Raw genomic sequence first — 14,512 nt, forward strand, 5'->3', positions numbered from 1 at the left:
TTGTTATTTTATGTTATAAAAGACAATATATATATATTTTATTATTCTTAGAACGACTTGGTGGGAGGTTTTTAGTATTACTTTTTTATTATTTTTAAACCGTTAACTATTTATATTTTATTTCGTCTAACTGAAGAATAAATCTATTAAAATACTCAAGACAATGTAATACATTTGATTATATTGTCGAGTACCCAGTATATATACAACTCTAAAGGCCTAAAAAATTTTTTTATTTTTTATTTTCTTCTTATTATTATTATTTTTCTTCTTTTGCTTTGCTTTTGATCCCGAATTACATGGATTCACCCACTCTTGTCGTACACATCCATAAAACTCTGTCCCTTGCCCTTGGTCTTTTTATTGACAGTCACTCTATTCATATCATAATTTATTCTGTTTATCCATATTTTTATTGATCTTCCACTAAAAAAACGTAATGTTATACATTAATATAAGCTTGTATTAATATTATTATAGACAAAGTATAATGTTTGCAGTCTAGCATTATCCTATTTGAAAAGTTATATATTAATCTATTTTATAAATTTATAATAGAAACATTATGAAATATTCACATCAACCCGATATTGATCATTACAGGTCAACACTAAATAAATAGCTTAAAAATAACATCTTAAATGAATAAACTAGGAAAGTAATCGCTAAAACATTCATGTCTTTTTGATTCCAAACTATTCTATTACACTTATATCTTTAAACTATAATTTTGTTATGTTCAATACATAATCAATCATTTAAAATAAGTTCTAATAAGACAAACATAAGTTTTATATAAAACTATATTTTTCATGTATAAAAAGCTATGTATTTCTCTTTGAAAGTATAATAAGTATATTGTATATAAATAAAGTAAATAGCCATTAAACAAAATAACTATGAAATAGTATACTTTACCTATATACTTAGATATATTTTTGAATTAAAATTGTTCGAAATTATTAACTACAGCTCAATTTTATTCCAATAGAATCTCCAGAGAGAACCAAACAGTTAAAAAGTTTTCAATAACGTAAGAAATATGTTCAAAACAACGCTTTAAGTTTAATATTCAGCAATAAAATATATACCTTTAAAAACAAAATTTGATTGAATACAATCATATTTTTATTGAATATTACAATTTTAAAATGTCTTTATACCTAATTTTATTTAACTTTAAGCCTTCATTGAATATTTAATAAACGTTAAAATATTGATAATAAAAAATGTAAATAATAATCTTTTCAATAACAAACTATCTATAAATACAACTTATTTCGATCAGATAATTGCCTAAAATTTATTTTTTTTATAAACATAACATTAGTTTTTTTTTTTAAAGATAAAGTAATAAACATGGTAAAATTATCATGGTAACAGGCCCTAACAATCAATAGAAATATGTTTGAAAATCTGGACGAAGTTTAATAGAATACTGGAGAAATACAGTTTTACATGTTTATACATTATTCTGTTTAAAGTAATAAACATTATATTATGTATAAAATGCAATTTACATACGTTATTTAATTTCATTCATTAAGTAGTTTAGTCGTTTGTGGCTCATCATATAGTATTATTTTACATTTTTTTTCTATATTTTTATTAGTATTTTTGAAATTTAATTTTATATGAAATAGGCGCACTTATTTATTTAAATTATAAACATTTGACTTAATGTTATTTTTATTTTTTTTGTCATTTATTTAAAATCTGAGATCCATAATTCAGGGCTAATTTATTATTTCAATATTAGGAAGGTACATAAGAAGTAAATTATATATCGTCAGAGGACCTTATTCTATTTAGGTTGGATACTAGAGTGTAGAGTATGTAGTATATTATTTATATCATCTATAAAAATGTAGTAGATAAACGGTATAACGTACGATGACAAATATGTTAATATTCCCGTTATATATATATCTTTTATAGTATGAAATTATACGTAAATAGACTTGGTGATTTGGTCGGGAATAAAATTTAAAGTTCGTGAAATAATTTTTGAATGAATATTGCTTCTAATATAAAATATAGGAGATCTTGAAAATGTATCGAGGTCATAAATTGTTTAAGTATAGAAGAACAGGAAAATGTTTTCGATACGAGAATTATTTTTCAGGCCAGCATTCATGGTCAATTAAACTCGGTTACAGCCGTAAATTTCTACCCGCAATAGCGTCTCGTTATTATAATATATGCTTTATTTCCCTTTCGCGTCCATTCTGAAAACGCTTGGTAACTATAATCGCTCGCAAAAAGACTTCAAATATAATATGCCAAAAAAAAAAAAATGCCAAGCCCACACATTTTATTTAAATTTCCTTTAGATACCTACTTATAACACTTGAAGTTTCTTTTTTCACATTTCGAAATTATCCCATGGCACTGTACCTATATACCGTGGCGGAAATTGCAATAACAATTTATCTTTACGAATGAAAATTGCCAAGTATAATATAGTGCGCAGTGTAAATATTTAATTTCACAGAAACCCCGATTATCTTGTAATCCCATTAAGTAGGGCTTGGTATTTCGGGCGCGAAACAGTTTTTCGGAGTGCGCAAAAGTGTATACGTAGTGCAGTTCAGACGGTAACGGTTACATCTATAAAAACGCACTCTCACGAACCCGGAGAGGATACAATGGAAAAGCAAAAAAATAAAATAAAATAAACGAAATTAAAGGCGAGTAATTAAGTTTACAGCAACCAAACTTCTATTTGTGGCAAGTGCTGTGCGGTGAAAAGAAGACAAACATTCCAAACCAGATATTATCCACAGGCACGTGCGTGAGTAAGTACATGTGTAAGGCTAACTTTTCATATGATATTATATGTATAATATATACTCGTGCTTTTTCTTCACACTTTGCCCCAATGATCTAATCTAATGAGCAACGGATTTTTATCGAAAACCTGTTTTGTGATTTCCGATTACGAGAATTAAACGTATAATATATTGCATGTATATTTGTGACACAGGCTTAAATACTTACTTAATTTGTAAATGATTTAACATAGACAACCCCCCCACAAAAAAAAATATATTACTTTTTACTCCTTACCCCGATCGGGGATAGGACAATAATATATAATCGTAGTATATTATTATCAATGTTTAGAATTGTCGTATATATTTAAAAATAAATCCCGGAAACAGCAGCAAATCGTAAAACGAGTTTTCGATTATTCATTCGTACTAATACTACACGAGGAGATCGTTCTCAAAGTTTGCGCGAAAGAAAAACCAAAAAACACCTTGTACGATATAATAAGAAAAACGAACGAACGGGACTATATATTATTGATATAATAGCCTCGGGGAAAAAGGGCAACCGAAGAACAACTACGCGGCGTTCGCGGGTTATTGAATTTATAAAACTTTCCGCGGATATTCGGCGACTGCGACCGGTGCGAGTGGGCGACGAACGCGACAGTGCCGCACACGGATATATTATATTATGCGATCGTGAAAACGGCGGTGCGCGCTATTATAATACGAGAGCGCCCGATTTTTTTCTCGTCTTCTTTCAGCCCCGCGTAATAATTTATATGCGTCGTGTGTGTTTTTTAAGTACCCCTCACGTCCGCCTCGCCCGCGAAACTTAGAAATCGTTAAGTTTTATATTTACATTGCTTGTGTTTTTACACACACACACACACACACACACACACACACACACACACGACTGAATTTATTATGTTTATAACAATTTATACACATATAGGTGTACATATATATATATACCACCCGGAACGTGGGTAGGTAGATACCTACCTATGACCGCGAACGTATCGTTTTCTTTGTTTAGCATTTTATCCCACATAATCCACCGACAGATAATATAACATAACAAATACAGAACACGTATTATAGATACCCGCGGTGGAAATGTTTTTTTTTTATAAATTTTTACGCTTGGAAATTTAAAAAAACATTATGACGCGCTTATAGGTACGTACACGCCGTTGAGAGGACGCTATAATAATATTATATATTCGTACACATTCGTTCGTCGTAGTCTCTGTCTTACACGAATACCATGTATTATTATTATTATTATACTAAATTTACATCCTGTATTTCCAACACAGCTGTTTAGGTGTTATTTTAATATATATATATCGGTATAAACATTTATCTTTTATCAAATATTATATCAAGACGATAACGTTATCCTGCATTATCACGCCGAGGAGAATTTTTCATTTATTTTAAGCTTAGAGAAAACCATATAAGTATAGATCACATACGTAGTATGACACCTAAAAACCAATTTATAATAAAATATAGTTCGCATAAAAATTAAAATCTTGAAATTTTTTTATATAATACTATGTAGTAAGAACTTATAAGAAAATATCAACTGTATCTGATAATGAACTAAAATAGGATATTATAATATATTTTTAAAATTATTAAGAAGTGCGTAGATCAACAGACACGAGAACGTGACTATCTATAATAACAAACAATAATTATTGGAAAAAAATTGTCACTGTTCGGCAGTTTTGGGTATTCCCGAGAATATCGAATACTGTGATCGTTTCCATAAATTTCTGGGAGCACCAATCATATAAGTACACATTTTCTTAATGTAAACGATTTAATTATTTGTGCGATATTATAAACTGTGCACACCTGCAGCAGTTATATTTAGGCATAATAATTTATAAATTTGTTATGTTATAAATGAGAATCCATTACTAGGGTTAAAATATTTGAATAAAGTAAATAGCTGTTGTATTTGTAATAAATGAACTATCATAAACTATAAAATACAGTATTGTTGCATAAAATTAAATAACCGTATATTAGTATTTTAATAATATATTATTATTATACATCGCGATAACTACTAACGTATTTTTTATTTACATAAAAATTATCAAATTGATTCGTTCAATACGTGTGTTACTATATAAAATAAGCGGTTAATCATCTTAGGTTCATTAATTGGACTGTGGTGTACCGATGTTCGTTAAAATATGAAGCCACATTACTGTTAATCTATTTTAAATCATAATCATCAATCCTGCTCGAACCTTAAATACCAACCAAATTTCTTATTGCCCACATTTTCAGGTCAATCTGAAGCTTACCTGATAAATAACCTGTAGTACTATTATATTATACAAACATTTCAAAAGTAGTTAACCTCTAGAAATCTTTTTACATCAAACACTTTTCGTATTATAAGAGTTTTTTTCAAACAAAATAAATGTTAAATGCATTTTCTTCGTGAAAATATATACGTAGTTATAAAAACAATAGATTCTTCACACCCCCATACGCCGTTCAAAAACTAACATTTTCGTATGGATGTTGTTTTTACAATATTTGTATGAAACACTTTTTGTTATCTCGTGATGACGGAAGAAAATATTTAATATATAATTTTCTGAAAGCTGAAGTAACATTACGAGTTCTAGTGCTACACAATCATAAAAAAAAATATATTATCCGCAAGTAATTTACATTTTAAAATAGGGTTTATTTTTACAGTATTCTTTCTTGACAAGGTCGTACTTATTTTATATTATAGTTTATTTAATTTACAGCATAACCCATATTTCTTTTAAAATTTTCTCTATTTACTTTTTAATAGCAATTCTAGAAATTAGAAATACGATATGAAACATATAATTTATGAAAAAAGGTTTTTCATCATGTTTCTTAATTTTAAATTTAATTCTTTATTTAATGTTATTTTCTAGTATTCAATTTTAGTCTAAATTTAAATTTAAAATATGATTGTAATGTTGATTATTCAATTGAATTGCGTTAGTTTTAAGGAAATATACATTTTCCAATTTCAAAATTGATTAATAATGATAAGTACTAGACACAATAGTATTTATAACTTAATTTAAGATCTATATAGAATTTTTTCTAGTACATTCAACAAAGTATAGATAAAAACAAATATTAACCAATAAAGCATATAATAAAATCATTCTAAACCTATACTTAAATATGCATGTGTAGAATGAAATCCGACAGAGATTTAAAAAAAATTGTATATCCAAATTATTGAAGCAAACCAATTAGTAATTTTATTCGTTTATTTACAAAATCTTACTAGAATGTTTCCTAGAATTTTTCCTTATGATCCTTAACCTACATAAAAATAATAAAATACTTTTAAATTCAAGCGTTAACTGAACAAATTAAATTGTGCTATTATACTTTATTATCATGAAAATCCTCAAGATTTTCATCCATTCTCCCTCGTCAATAATAATATTATAATTATCAAACGTGAACATAAAAACTATAATGCATATCATGGTATAAAAAATAAACAATAAATACAGTATATAATATATAATATGCATCTTTTAACCTATTTGTCAAATTATAATATATAATATTCACAACATATTATTATTATTATTATTAGTTTTTCAATATATTCAGTTTAATATATCAGTTATATTAAATATTAGTAAAAACATTTTAAGGCATAAATATTATTAAGACAGTCTTAAAAAAGTTCAATCATGTTCAATTATTATTATTTTTTTTTTTTCATAACCAATTATCACAAGTTAATTAGGTATTGATAAAAAAAAACACATATACGAGTATATCAAATCGAGTAGGTAAATATTATTATAGTTTTTGAGTCATGACAACATTATTGAAAATATATTTTATTGAAAATATTTTAAACTATTACAATGTTACTACAAATATACAATGTTACTGTATTATATGTTTTGTTCTGTTGTAGCTGGCCTTTTTTACTATGTTTCGATGATGTAAAAATATGATTGAAATATTTATAAGGTTTATTTGTTTTGAAGTTCCTTGTAATTCGTTTTTTGTTATTTAAAAAGTTGATTTATCATAATATAAAAAAATAGTGCGTTAAATAGAATAAATTAGGGTCACTGATAATTTAGTTTTTATTCAAAATTGGGTCGATTGAATTAAAAACTAAAAATTATAACGAAGATAAATAAAAGGAGAAGTTAAATCTAAAATAAGGATAAAAAGTTTGCACTGTCGTAAACTCGCCATGCAGTGCAAAGTATCCTTATTATGGTCCATTTGGGACTTATTTATGGGTGCAATACTTCTTGTTATTTCAACCCTTCTACGTGGGTTATAAAATAATATCCTGCAAGAAGAAATGTGACCAAAAACAAATAAATACATATAATAATAATAATAATAAACTATTAAAGATGATGTATTTGTGATACCTTATCGGAAGAATGCGTTTCCATTTTGAATGCTAAAATGGAAGTACTTGCCCGTGTATCAAAAGATAGTTTATTTGAATGCATAAAAATGAAATGTTAGACGAAGGCGCAGGGAATGGGTTCACGGTTCACAGGTGTTCCAATTTGTAAAAGAAATTCAATCGTTTACGAACAAACAATATAAAAAAAGATATGACTCTGATCGTTTTACAATAAAAAAAAAGAAACGAAGATTCAAGTTGATTTTTTTATGTTATTTCTCTCATCTGAAATAAAATCAATTTTAGCTAAAACGATTCTGTAACTGATTTTCAAGTTATTTTAAACGACGATGGCATAGAACTTGAAATTAAATATTGTTTGTACTGAATTAATAATTAATGTAATATTTAATAAGTACGTCATACAATGCTATTATAATTTTAAAAATGTATATTTGTAAGTTATTGAATAATAATAATTATGACTGAAGTGTTAGAAATTTTAAGTCGTGATTTTAATCCATACATATGCAAACGTAATGGACACTAACACAAATGATACTGTACACGTATCTTATATATACGTATACAGGGATGTACACAAGGAGAGGTTTTAGGGGTTCAAGAAATTTTAATGTTCAATGAGGACAACGAAAATGACATCACTTATATATATATATATAATAATACTATACTTATATATAGATGCAATTTGCTCTTTTACTTTAAAAATATATTTTAATTTATATAACTTCATATCACAAGTTTTACGTACTAATTATACTGGAGTAGAATGATTATAATAATTTTATAAATTAAAAGTTAACAGCATATACAATATTTAAGTTGTAATATTGAAATGTTGTCTTTTAGGTCAGTAATTTTATTTAATGTATTTGAAGTGAATAAATTGTACAACAAAACCTCAACCATTTAGCATTCGCATTTAAACGAGATGACTCCAGCAATATTTATTTTATTTTACTAGAATTAATGCATAATTGAAGACATTTAAAGGCATGTCCCAGTTCACAATTGCAAATGTAATTTTAAAACTGAATTTAATCATCTTTTTTCACCACAAATATCCGTGTAAATAACGGTTAGCTATGTAGTGTGTACGTAAATTTGTGTACATAATTATTGTGGATTATGGATATTGTCTACCGTAAAATAATAATTCTTATGAATTTCAAGCCGATATCGTATATTGATTAAAACATATTATATTATTATTATAAAATATTATCCTGTTCCTTCGTGTGAATAGTAACCCTTGTTCATATATTTTTCTTCGATTCTAATGAATAATATCTTTAAACCCAGTTGATGTTTGTTACTTTTACACGCGTTAGGTGCCATTATTGATGGATTTCATGTGGACAACAATCGCTGAACATTAGTTTAATAAAATCAATGGTTTTCCGAGCTTGTAGCTTGTCGTTAGATCCGAATTCAAAAACAAACAATATTAATTGCTATTCTGATAACCGGATAAAAATATTATTTTTAAAGTATACGTTTCATTTAAACACATTTCCTCGTTTCATTTAGTGCATTAATGAAAATCTCGAGACAATGAATTATTCTCAAGAATTTAAGAGCTGCGTAGGAGTACTTTCATTAAATATAATTGGCAACGTCGGGATCTGTTTCGATTTCACTGTATTGAAGATTGTTACGTAACTTTTTATACCTCAGTCCGACGAACAATGATCACCGTTGGTCTCGTTGTTTCCGTATATTTAATTAATTATCCATTAGAATATATTATAATAATGAATACGATTCAAAGTCGCGAGGAACGCAGAATCCGATTAACGATCGAATATTCACTTAAACATGAACAATATATACAGTTAATCCACGGATACCCGCGCTATATATTCATATGACCGTGAGTGAAAACAATTGCACGATCGATAAAAACGTGGAGATATATGTGTGTCACAGCATAATAATGTTATTATACAGCTCAATATTTGTCGTCGCAGAAATAAGGTTGTTCAACAGTTTGAAATAACGACTTGGCTAATCATGCATAGCGTGAATAATATAATATAAACCCTACGTTTAATACGCTCGGAATGAAAATAAGCAGTGTAAATCAAATTACTTTAAGTCGTTCATGGTTTTTAATGAAAGAAAACGAGCAAAAGTCCGAATTTAACTAAGCCTTTTAACGCGTTAGGTTATGGAATCAACTGTTTTATTTCACGTGGTTGATTTTACATAATCAAAATAAATATTGTAAACTCGGGAATAACAACTTAAATATAAAATCAGACGCATACTAAATATTATCTTAACGACATTGATTCATGTTTAAAACATTACACATTTTACGGCGCTATTATTAATAAATACGTCCTTATTTGCATTAAACGAAACTCGTAAAATGTGTATTGGATTTATTTTTTATGCCAAAACTTGATGTAACAATCGGTGTATAAACGACATAATTCCGCTACAAACGTTGATATTTATTAAAAAAATCACCTAAGTTTTTCACACCAGTATGAAAAGGGAAATCTATAATATATATAATATCTTATACGACACGGCAATATAATATAAGTTCAAGTCGAATTATTAACCATCTTGCTTGTTTTACAGTTAACAGCTGATAACAGTTACCACATTTTGTGAAAAACTTGTTACCAGACTTATTTTACTTTTAATTTTACAATAATTGATATTATGTATTTAAGCAATAATATTTCTTGTCCAGTTCTAATATTACCAAAGTCCAACAGATCAAATAGCATTGATATTTGAAAAAAACTAACAATAACGTAACGCCACTTTTATAATACAGTTAAATTACTTTTTGGGCGTAAACCCGAACAACACTCACATTATGCATTTATGCGCATGCGAACGGAATATATTGCGAATACGTATATATACATTTATCATTACTCTCGGACTTCACATGCAGTCTGAAATCTCATTTTTATTTTTTTTTATTGATATTAACAATTGAACCCTGAATGATTAATATATTCGTTTGGATACAGTTTTAGAATAATATAATGGCATGTATAAATTGATTGAATTATTTTTTTTTTAACGCATTACAAAATACTGACATCAAAACGTTTATTTTAATACGTACCCTTTTTAAACTTTATTCTCTTACATATTTTTTAACTATTTTAAACGCGTATAATCCCATTGGACTTGAAATGTTGGTAATACCAAACAATTCACTTATTAGAAATTATTTTTTCTTAATTATTAATTTTTAGATTACTTGCTTGGTTGTCAACGTTTTTAGGTCTGACTATTTTCAATTAAGCTTTTCGTGCAAGCAGGACTTGAACATAGACATACCAAAATGTCGATAGATAATAAAAAAATATAATGTAAACAACAAAATATTGAACAATTCATAAATTTAGTTAATGTGTAAATGTAATGTCCTTTTAACTCTTAACTTGAATTGTAAATTAACGGCATTAGTCAGATAATAATATATTGCATGCATAAAAACATTAGCTAGTTTTGTGTTTTTATAATTAAATTTGCATTTATAAAAATTTTGACTTCAAATGTTTTTGTCAACTGTATTTCAAATAGGTTGAAAAACACGGAAATGTTTTATTAATGTTATATATTTATTTATTGTACTATAATGGTTTTATTTTTCAATATAAAGGTAATTAAATTAGCAAAGGTACAATAGGTACATATTATATTTTCATTTCATTTTTCTCTTTGTTTGAATAATATACCTTTCGATTACATTTTAACAACACAATCTCCATACAAATCAGTTTTAAAACAATTTTCGTTTAGCAGAAAAATGTATGGCGTAACACACAAATTATTATATTATTGTATACTTGTACGTACCACGGCCAATGACAGTTGTAATTTATAATACAATTCGTGTGTGTGTGATAAAAATCTATATGAAATCCAATAAAATATTATTACCGTGTATATACAGAGTGACTCGCCAAGTACACCCGCTATCTTTTTCTTCTTCAATACCACAACACATTTATTCTCATTTAATCTAACTTTTAGAATATTTAAATATACCTAAAGAATATTCTTTAAATATAAAAAAATTCTGTTTTACAAATGACAGCCTTCTTTTAAACAGTAAATTATCTGGCAGTTATTTTTTTCGAAAATATTAACGTGTCAAAATCGAAATTCGAACGAGTAGTTTTTAAGTTATTTCAATTTGTGTACTAAGCACAACAAGTAATAATATAGAGACTATGGTAATTTTTAAATTTTAGTAATTTAAATTAATCTACCCTAATAATTGCAATCTATAAAAATGGTAGAAGTATAATAATTAATACTAGATCCAATATAACGTATATCTTACATTTTTGTATAGCTTATTTTCTAGATTTTTATACTTAGTATGAACATTTTAAAAACTAAAAAACTACTTGTTTGAATTTTAAATTAAGTACATCAAATTTAAAAAAATACATCTACAAAATAATTTACAGTTAAAGAAGATAGAGGAGGGGATTTTCGTTGGAAAAACAAAAGTTTTTATTGTCACAAGACATTCTATTATGTCAATCTCAAAAGATAGTTTGTAAGTAAAGTATATTTAAAAATTCCAATTTATTAAATTATGTTAAAAATGGACATAAGAGTTTATCTTGAATCAGCGCCCTATAGATACGATGTATTTATTAGCAGCTATTGAGTATGTATTTTATACGTTTAATAAAATTAAAGAAATATACATTTTACACTTTACAAGATGAGACCCATTATTATAGTAACAAGTGAATGAAGTGTGTCATAAACTCAAAATAATTAATGCATATGTTTTGACGTAGAAAAATATAAGATTCAAAACTTCTATCATATGACAGGCTTAATTTATAACCCCAAATTTACGTATGAAGCATTTTATTCACGAGCCTCAAAAAAAATCATTTTTTTCTCTCGTAGTTTACTCTAAAACAACTAATGTAGCTACAGTAGTGGGAATATCTTGGGATGAATAATGACTCACTTGAGATTCCTTTGGGACCATCCTAAAATGATGAAACTGTACCAAAATGTTTTCTAAAATATGAACAATTTTTTTTTATACAACAGAACAAACATATATTATCTGAAAGATTAAATACTTTGAAAAACTCTATTTAGATTAACTACTTATTTAGATTAACATGCATTGTGTTATACTATCAATCTTAAAATAAAATCAAACATGCATTATATACGAATTAATTTATTTTTATTAAATTATATTATATTTATACATTTTATTAGTCATAGTACCTATGTTCAAACGAGTAACTAATAAAATCCAACAAATAGTTTTTAATAGTAATTATTATTCAAGTATTAATAATTACAAAAGTTAAAAAAAATCATAAGTTTAAAATAAATATAATAAACTTAAACTGATATAATAGTGCTACACAAAACAAATGTAAGAATTTTTTTATTCATTATAGTTAAAAGCTAATTTAAATGTCTTAAAGAAAAAAAGGGAAGATGGGAGAACACTCTGCTATAATACTGTTTGAGACGAGTGTGCTTTTCCAATGTTGTTATTGAGTTACTGTAAAATATGTGTAAAATTTAAATGTAATGTAATTCATTAATATAACTATAATAAATAATTAAATTTTACTATTAGCAATAAGTACAGTGGTAGGTTGAATTCATTTTTGACAAAAATATTACATTTATAAACAGATATTTTTATATCACACTTATCTATTTTATTTACTTATTAATAATTTTTAATGACTAAATAGTATACATTTATATCATATATTGATATTATTACCTTGTATTGAGTCAATACCAAAAATACTTTTATAAATATTTGGTGAAAATTCAAAGTGTCACGTTATTCTTTTTAAATTACAATAAAATAAAAATTAATCGTTAATTTAAATATAAATATTACATTTCGTAATGATTTAAATTGAATGAGATCATATAATTAATAACTAAAAGTTAACAATATTTAAATAAAAATCTTTAATTTAAGCTATATTGAAATATATAGTTAACAGGATATAAAATATAATCATAACATTAGTTTCCTTGATAAAAGTTAAATTCTACTAATGATTTATTGGTTAAGAACTTTTTGTATGTTCTGATGACGACTCAAAATCAATTCAAAACAAAGAATTCGAGATGGAGTTTTTTTAACATTAAAAGTAGCATTTTTTAGAACTTAACTAATGGTATGGTTATATATTTACTATTTATAATTTAATTCAATTATATTATAATCGATAAGTTATACTACACGATCTGTGTATTTTTACCACAAAATTACTTTGATACAACTCATAAATATTATTTTAAATACGATAAAAAATAATAATACAGTAGGTAGTATAAATACATTAAAATCGAATTAAAAAAAATATTGAATATTAAATTATATTGAATCTAAATTGTCAATTGTAATTATTTTAAATGCAATAAAAATATAAAATGTAATTTACACAAAGATTATTTGTTTGATAACATCCGATTAAAAATACTGAGCTTATGATAAACTTAAACATTTAGTTCGTTAATATTTTGCTTAAATAAAACATTTTTTGGAAACAAAAAGAGTCGAAACGTGCAGATCAATACTCAAACTAAATTAAACCAACTTTTACTGACACACTATTATACAACTTTCGTAAAAACGATTTTCCGAACGTAATAGTCAACCATAGATACTTTTTTCTTTCAAAATTAAAATTTATTAACTGTATTGTAGAAAGGAAAAACGACATTTTACATTAAGTATTGAGATAATTGTATGTTTCTGGGATTTACACAATTCAAATCAATAAAGCAACGTTTTATTAAAAATAATCTAAATCATGATTTATTTGAAATACTTGAAAATACTTTAAAACATAAAATTCAACAATACACGACTGATGGTAATGTATTCAACTAATACGATTAAGCTTTTAAAAATGTATAAATTTATACACCTATTTCTTGTACCAACTGTTTGTTTCTAGTGGACCTATTAAAATGTTTGGACTGTTTCGAGGTAAAAGTATTTTCCTACCACGACATAGTATACTGTTAGAACTAATAAATCTTTGGTTCTTTTATTTATTACTTTTGCCTTAAACAAAAACGAAATATTTTATTATTATTTTAATTCGAAAAACTATTGGATTATTATATTATATATACACCTGCTACTCGTAATTGTTTTATTTTTTATGTTGTAAATTAAATTAATGTGTAACGATAACATAAATAAAATATAATTAAAAAAATCGCTATTAGTTAATAATTATTTTTAATTAAAAGACATTCATTCGTGGAATAATTAGAATAAAAT

The 14,512-nt window shown here is 25.8% G+C and overlaps 1 protein-coding gene across 4 annotated transcripts in view; it reads left to right on the plus strand.

The window, feature by feature from the left end:
• The window catches only part of LOC132920758 (uncharacterized), a 181,129-nt gene that overhangs the window by 58,670 nt on the left and 107,947 nt on the right, over positions 1 to 14,512 (plus strand). The gene's annotated exons all lie outside the window — the stretch shown is intronic.

The sequence above is a fragment of the Rhopalosiphum padi genome, chromosome 2 (assembly GCF_020882245.1).
Source record: "Rhopalosiphum padi isolate XX-2018 chromosome 2, ASM2088224v1, whole genome shotgun sequence".
NCBI lineage: Eukaryota > Metazoa > Arthropoda > Insecta > Hemiptera > Aphididae > Rhopalosiphum > Rhopalosiphum padi.